The sequence below is a fragment of the Haemorhous mexicanus genome, chromosome 5 (genome assembly GCF_027477595.1).
Source record: "Haemorhous mexicanus isolate bHaeMex1 chromosome 5, bHaeMex1.pri, whole genome shotgun sequence".
NCBI classification, from domain to species: Eukaryota; Metazoa; Chordata; class Aves; order Passeriformes; family Fringillidae; genus Haemorhous; species Haemorhous mexicanus.
The window spans coordinates 47,265,140-47,272,969 of NC_082345.1; the positions used below are offsets into that span (position 1 = coordinate 47,265,140).

General features: G+C 39.4%; 1 long non-coding RNA gene across 1 annotated transcript; it reads left to right on the top strand.

Moving 5' to 3' along the window:
- The first annotated feature begins 1,785 nt into the window (after window positions 1-1,785).
- LOC132328118 (uncharacterized) lies at window positions 1,786-7,617 on the top strand. Its single transcript, XR_009486695.1, has 5 exons — window positions 1,786-1,977; window positions 2,101-2,208; window positions 3,974-4,025; window positions 6,604-6,699; window positions 7,488-7,617. It is a non-coding gene; the product is annotated as an uncharacterized LOC132328118 (long non-coding RNA).
- The last annotated feature ends 213 nt before the right edge of the window (window positions 7,618-7,830 follow it).

Genomic DNA, 7,830 nt, shown 5'->3' on the forward strand with positions numbered 1-7,830 from the left:
ATCATGCTCTTTTTTGAGTAGCAGATAAATACTATAATTAATGACTTTTCACTAAGGTTATCTAAAAAATTTAGGGAATATTAAACATCACATTAGTCACAGTCACCATAGGTGAATATATCATTGATGAATATTGATAAATCTTTGCTTATGTGAAACAGGCATCAAAAGAAGTTCATGTGCTTTAAGGTTGCTTTTTAATAAGACATCTTTTCTGATTACATTTTTTCAATCATTTAACTAGGTGAATTGACTCATTTTACCAAATTACTTTAACAATTTAGTAAGGTTTTATTTGTCTGTGACAAACTGGAATATTGAACTTGAAGGTTTAAGCTGCTTCTGCTGAAATCCATTGTGAAACTCCTGTTGTCTGGAAAAGGTTTGAGGGCTGACACCTGCCTTGATACCCTTTTTCCCTGTTTACACAAAAGAGCCCTGAATTTTCTCAGGTAGTTGAAAAAATGTGCTTTTGCAAATGAATTTCCAAAAAACTTTCTCAGCCTTGCAGTAGATCTCAGAGTGCTCCCAGCTATCATGGATAAAACGAAGCCAAAAAGCATCTGCAGCAAAACACTGAAATGTTATCACTCACCATTTGCCTAAAGTATACCTGTAAAGGGAACTCTGTGTCACTAGGGGACTTCTTTGCCAGAAAATGCAAAGTCTCCAGCATTTTGAAGGAAAAGGAAAAAAATGAAGCCTCAGAAGTTTATGTGAATTGCTTCAACCTTCATATTTAATTTTGGCAAATTTGGATTTGCATCATGTCTTTCAGGACAGATATTGTTTGGACTTCATAGTAATATAATAAATTCAGTTGATGGTGATATCTTATGGTGTCCTATGAAGTCCCTGAGTGTCCAAAGTTCTTTCAATATTTTGACTTTATATCAGTTCAGTTGTGTAAATGCAGGATTCCTGTGTGACTTCAAGTGCCCCTGCCACGGACATGACACTTGTGACAGTTGTGACACTTGGACCCTGGGAGATAGGTACCCTGCAGTATCAACACCCAAAAGGCAGCTGGGATCCCCCAGGGTTCCTCAGGTAGCTCTGAGCACCTGCATTCAGGTACAGAGCTGAGCCCTAAAGTGGCTATAGCACAGTGGGCTTAATCCTCCTTTTCTCATGTGGGTTACTGACCGAAGCTGCAGAGATGAAATGGAAGCTTGGCCACCCAGTTCACATGTAAATATGTATTCACAGGCATGCAGATTCTCGTGTTTTAATCTGGGGCTGAATTCTAACCTTTGTTATGTGGGCAAACATTTTTCGAATGTATATGAATCACTGCAAGAGTGATTTTCCTGGGATAATTTTAAAAATATGGGGCTTGTCTCCTTTGTCAGTATCTTGTAAAGGAAGTGGGCTTCATCAGAAGAGTGAGTGCATTAGAGAATAAGCCAAATTTACTACAAAACATTTTAAATTTTCTTAGATAATCCCTTTTCCAAAGCAAAAAATAGCAGGTAGAGCCTTGCTAAGTTGTTCTCTACAAAGCAAAGCCTAATCAGTCTGCCTTCTGAAACCCTTTCAGAATTTTGCCATGGCAGGTCACACTCTATCCTCAAGTCCAGTATTACACAGTCAACATAGTCTTGAGTTGTGCATCTGGGAGAAGCTTCATTTTTCACCTGAGAGTAAATGAGGAAAGACTGAGCAAAACTTCAGCCTGTCTCAACTGGTGCAACAAGCATGGCATGCAGGGGCCAGGCAGTAAGCAGGGATCAGTTCACATTGAAACAATTGCTGTTCTTCTCCCCTGTCACCCACCAGGCTAGGACACAAATACAGAAGGCATCATTATGGCCCAGGAGTTATACTGTCTGGTAGGAGAAGGCCATTCCTTATCAAAGCAATGCCTAAAATGCAGCCTAGCCTACAGTTTATGGTGAAGATTGTGAGGATCACAGATACTGCTGCACTGGAGTAGAGGTGCCACTGACAGAAACCAGGGAAAAGCACAAGGATCAGGTCTGTTTCTCCTAACCCTTACTCACCTCATCATCACCCCTCAATCATGTGCAACTAAGTCAAAGGGCTTGCCCCAGGATATTCTCCAAAATAGCTGATTGCATTTTTACTCTGTTTTTCCAGTAGTGGGATGTTTGCATGCAAGCAAGTGTGCAGGAACGGTCAGCGAGTGGAGCACAGGGCCCCTTGGGTGGGAAGGAGCAACAGAGGGACAACTCAGCCTCCTCCCAGGTGAGCTGGTGAAAGGATTGGTGAGAGCAAACAAGTGCTTATTCTGCCTCTGAACTCCATCAGCAGAAACCAACCTGCCATAAAGCTCCTTAATCTTCCAAGAGTTGGAAAACAAAATCATATCTTTCTAAAGGACAACCAGTTGTTTGACACAGTTATATACTCTGGGTAATGTTTTGAGCAAATGTTTAATTACAAAAGGATGGTGCCTAAATTGCCATAATTAATCTGAACCTGTGCTAGAGTTCACAGCAGCCAAGACTTTTTACACTGCTGAATCACTCTCATTGAAATACTCAGTCCTTAAATAGCAGGAAAAGCTGCTATTAGAAATCTCTGTAATAGCTTTTATGAAAGCTATGGCTAATTTAGAGCCCAATTAAATCCAGAAATCCAATTATTTCTGAATAACATAATTGCAAAAATGTAACTAGCACTGTAAGAGTATGCACTAGCTATTATGGAAGATGCTTTAATAAAAGAAAATCAGCTCTGAGCCTCTGAAAAGATATGTTCTTATCACAAGGATGGTCTGCAAATTTCGAAATTCTTCTATTTTCACTGCTTTGCATTGAGGGTATGTAAACCTTGGTGCTGTGTAACTGCTATTACATGCATTTTATGGCTCCATTTGGAGAGCAGATAAAAGATGCTGGAGCAGAGCCATTTACAAGTGTTGAACGAGGCAGTCAGTAATTGTTAACTAACTGTGGGTGTGATTGTGAGTCTGGCCACCCACACACTCAGGAAGGTTAGAGAAAATAAGGCAGACCAAGCTCCTACCACAGTCTGACAGTTTTGGTCCTGCTGGGAAAGAGAATCCCTCTTAGGCTGCCCATGGCTTTGCTGCTGTCCTGGAGGGCAGAGGTGCAAACCCAGCACTGAGCTGGCCCCTGGAGCCCGTGGCTGCAGCTGCTGAGCTCCTGGGGCCACTGGCCTTGAGACACACTTGCCTCAGCAAGGGCAGCACTGTGCCACCCTGCTGCTCCCCAAAAGCCCTCACAGGCAGGCAGCACAGAGAGCTTCTGCTCTGTCAGCATTGTGGGAGGCACTGCCTGCAGTTCTGGGCACTCAGGACTGCGCCCAGGTTGTAGGCATGGGCGAGGGAGGAGGAATTATGGTGGCATTGGAAAATACTTCAGAAACTCAGGGACAGACTTTTTCTTGGACATTTCCATGGAGGTAAGTGAAGCAGAGGTTCACTTCACCTAACCCAGCTACTTGCACTAACTGTACACTTTTTTATCCCCAAAGCAACAGTTCAAATTTCAGTTACTATTTAGGAGAAATTTCCCTCTTGAATCAACTGGCGTTTTGCTGGAGTAAATATTTTCCTTATTAAAATTTAGCTTACTGGTTTCATTGCAATCTGTGTTGTGAAAGACAACATGAATAAAACCATGACCCTAAAGGAAGGTGGAAGGAGGAGAAAGAATGGCTTGCTGAAGGAGTAAGGATTTTCAAGTTGCTATATATGTTAATCATCTGCTCAGTCATACACAAGGAAAATAATATTTTATTAAATGATTGAGTTCTATTACAGACATACTTGCTAAAAAACCAAATAACTTCAATGAGTAGAGGGCTGGTGCAACAAGGTTAACAGCTCAGCACGGTACATAAAGCTTTACACCCCACACCTCCTAATTTGATGGAGTTCAAGGTCATTCAAGATAAAATATTTAGGTCTTTTTAAAGACATCTGAGTCATGAGCATTTTAAAAGCTATCTGAACAGAGCTGACAGAAGGAATTTATTATTGCAGTTCTGGAAACACAAGAAAAGAAAGGAAATAAACTCTAACTCCAGAGTATAAGGTAAGAAAAGAAAGTGCTCATTTTTCATATAAGCTCCTGTCAATTTGGCATGTTTAGACACAGTAACTTTGTTTAATATGTGTTGGAAAATAATTGCCTTACAGGGAATCAGATATATAAAATGTAAGGCACTAGTTTTATATTTTGATTTTAGAAGGTTAGTAGATGTTTAGTATTGACAAAAATTGCTTACTGTGTATTATTTAATAACAGAGCTCCTGATCCCAATTTGAGACCATTTTGGTGCTAGAAAAATACATTTTTGTTAATGATGCTTTTAGCATGAGGGAGTCTTTGAAAGCTGCATTTGCAAATATCAAGGTTAGATGAAGGATTTCTTCAAAAATAGTCAAATCAGTGATCAGGAAAAGATTGCACAAATAGAGTGCATTAGCATTGTTGCCTTGTAAAATCAACTAAAGAAGTAATCTCAGAGAAATGGAATGATTTTGCTACTGCAAAACATAATGATTTTTGTGGTTGGAGCAACTCAACTAGAATCCAGTTTGAGTGAATTATGGGTGTTTATAACCAAGTACTTAGTTGAATTTTTTTTTTAATTTGGTTTTGCCATCATGTCAAATTTACATGCTTGAGGTATAATTAGCCAGTCTGATTACAAAAAAAAAAAAAAATTACTATAATTTAAAAATATAAATTAACATAAAATGACAAGCATTAAAAGTTAATATCTACTCAACGTTCATTCTTTTGCATTCAAATGAGTCTTATTAAGTTATTATGTCCATCTAAATATCAGTATAATTTTCAAGTAGTACACAATGTGTTTCATAATCTGCCTCCTTCCCTAGCCCTCCATTAGCTCTATTGTTTCTCTACAGTTTGTTACTCCAAGAAACCATTTTAGAACTACATTGTTTCATATTTCACATAAAGTGCATAACTTGAGCTTAGAAATACAATTTTGACGTGCCCAAGACCTTTAGTGACCATGTGTTGACTCTAAATACACTGGTACAGGCAGTGGCCTTTTTTTGAAATGCACATAAAGAAGCAATAACTGAATTTTAACAAGCAAATCAACTCAATTGGTTTAGAATTATGATGCTTGGCTTTCTAATGCATATTCAGAGTGGTAGAAAAGAAAGTATGAAATTTAATTGTACCATAAAACTGTCATAAGAAAATATATACTGAATATCAAGCAGGATTGCATTTCTTCAGTAGTGATCATCTGTGGAAAACTATTTAAAGAACTGCTGCATTTCTAATGCTGTATTTCTGGTCAGAGAACATTTCTAAGGGCTACATCACTGAAAAAAGTGACAAAATATGATTCATTTGGTTCATCCTCTAGAGTTGAATGTTTCTGCACAAACTCTGGTACTAATGTCTGTTAGGTACAAAAGGCAGAATAGTGAAAAAAGTAAAGCAGCTCCTATGGTGTTTTCTGGTTTTACAACAGTAGCACAAGACCAATAGCAGTCTGGAAGCTACAAAACCAGAGAAGTATTGCCTGATATCTGCAAGGTCTCTTTGAACAATTTGTATTATTTATTTCCCAGACAGCATAATCATAAAATTCATACAGTCCCTCATTACATGTGGAAACACACCTTATCATAATTTCTATTACACTGCAAGCAATTCATTTTATGCACATACATGAATTCAGCCATTGAAACTGTTTTTTATCTTCACACCTCTTTTAGAACGTAAAATGAAAGGCTGATAAACACAAAATAGAATTGTGTACAACATGGCATGTGTACATGTATGTATGCCCCAAGACATCTCTGAAAAATGAGGTTTCATATTTCAGTAAAGTGTTTTTTCATCTGTCAATGTTTCATGCTGCATGAAACTGACTCAAATGTCTTGGAGTCTGAGAAAACAATCCTGAGCTAACTTGGATGGCCTTTAAACTGCCTGTTGCTACTGGTTTCACCAAGCTGAAGACAGAGATGAGCCCATTAGGGAACCAGTAAATTAAATTTGCTGATCATACTTCCAGTTACACATATTTAAGTGCATAACTAGTTAGTGCAATCTGCTATGATGACAACTAATGATCCAAAATCATTAAAGAAAAATAATATTAATGATATTGTGCCTTGCCACTGTGCCAGGAGTAAGTTTAAAGAAAAGAAGATACTGTTCTCCTAATTTTTTCTCTAGTCTTTTTTTTTCTTGAGCAAGAAACTCTGTTGTGGAGCCAGTATTTGTAGCCTACTTGGATAGAGTAGAGATAGATATCATTCCTGTACCATTTTTGTGTATGACAGTATTGAGAAGATGTTCTTTACTGCCAGTACCTCAAAAGCACAGGACCCAGTTTGGAAATCTTCCTGAATAACCTTTTTTTAAGTGATGCATTCCTCCTCTTCCCAATACGGAGACAGGGCAGGGGAGAAGTTGTGTTTGTTGTGCCCAACTCTGCTTCCAGACCTGACTGAAAATAGGAGGTGTGGGGGTGCATAAAAGCCTTCTCCGTGCTGTTCACAAAGAAGTAAAATCTGGATTGAAATGTTTGGTCCAGCTGGTGCTGACACAGTAAAGTTTTCATCAGGCAGAAACAAAAATCCATCATGAAAAAAATTGTTACATGAATTTGCAGGAAGACACTTATGAGGAATTCTGTCATCTTTGTCCAGCTGAGAAGTCTTCTCCTCACCTGACACTGTTGATGACCCCTGTGAGCTGTGGAAGATAAGTGAGTATCCTGAGGAGCAAAATTGGCTGACTAATAAAAAAGAACATTTTAGTCAGTGATGATCTTAAGCTCACAGACAGAGATCAGTGTGTTCATAATAAGTGACTCAACTAGGTGGCATAACTTTCTCCTTGCAGGGAGTTGCATTACTTGAACTTGAAGGCTGCCTATGCCTAATCAAGTGCCTTGGGTCTTTGGACCCCTGTGGGATGTATTCAGTGGTGAAACTTCTCATACAGTCTTTGCTTGTCAGTATGCCAGACCAGAGCACAGTCCCCCTGTCAAAGCAATGAAAAATAATACCTAACACTAGGACACATGGGTGCTTCTACCCTCAGGCCACTGCTTAAAACCCAGCACAGTGTCCAGTCCTATTCTGCTCCAAAGACTGTTACCAGCTGACAGGTGTCTGGTGGCCTGGTTTCACTCAGAAAGTTGAATTGGCCTTTTTCTAGGGAAAATGTGCTTACATGGCTGCTGACATGCCCATCTCACAGCAGAAATAGGGATTACCTGAGGGACTCCAGACAGTAAATTGCCATTTCAACCCCAAAGCTAGTCCTTCCACAGCATGTTTTGTTGCAGGCACAGGCCTGTGTGCCCCAGTCTTGGTTGTCTTTTCTGAAGGGCAATAGGACTCTCATCAGGGCATTTTGTGAGAACACTGAATAGATTTTGAAAGAAAATACTTCCATTTTTTCCATCACATACCAAGGAAACTATGTCATATCTATGATACCTATGCAATTCACCATTTTTACTTCTAATATATTTTTGTCAATATGCAGTCTTGGGGTTTTGAGCTGTGGTCTCCTCCAAGCAGTTGAGAAACTGAGAGAAGCAAGAGGCACTGTGAGAGAGATGAGGAGAGCTGGGAGCTGGAACAAGACCAAAGTGAAATAATCCACTCACGGTAAGCTGTGTTTTGATCACATGTCCTGTTTCCTTCTGTGCACATGGTTTTGGGGTTTTTTCTGAAAGATATAGACTATTAGCAAAGCTTCTCTCATCTGACATGGGGGGGCTGAACCAAGGAGGCTGGGGAAGGGGGTATATAGAAAAAAGGTTGCAATTACATTGTGTGATGTACTAACATACAGAGCACGTGCGCTAACAGAGGTGTGCGAGAAC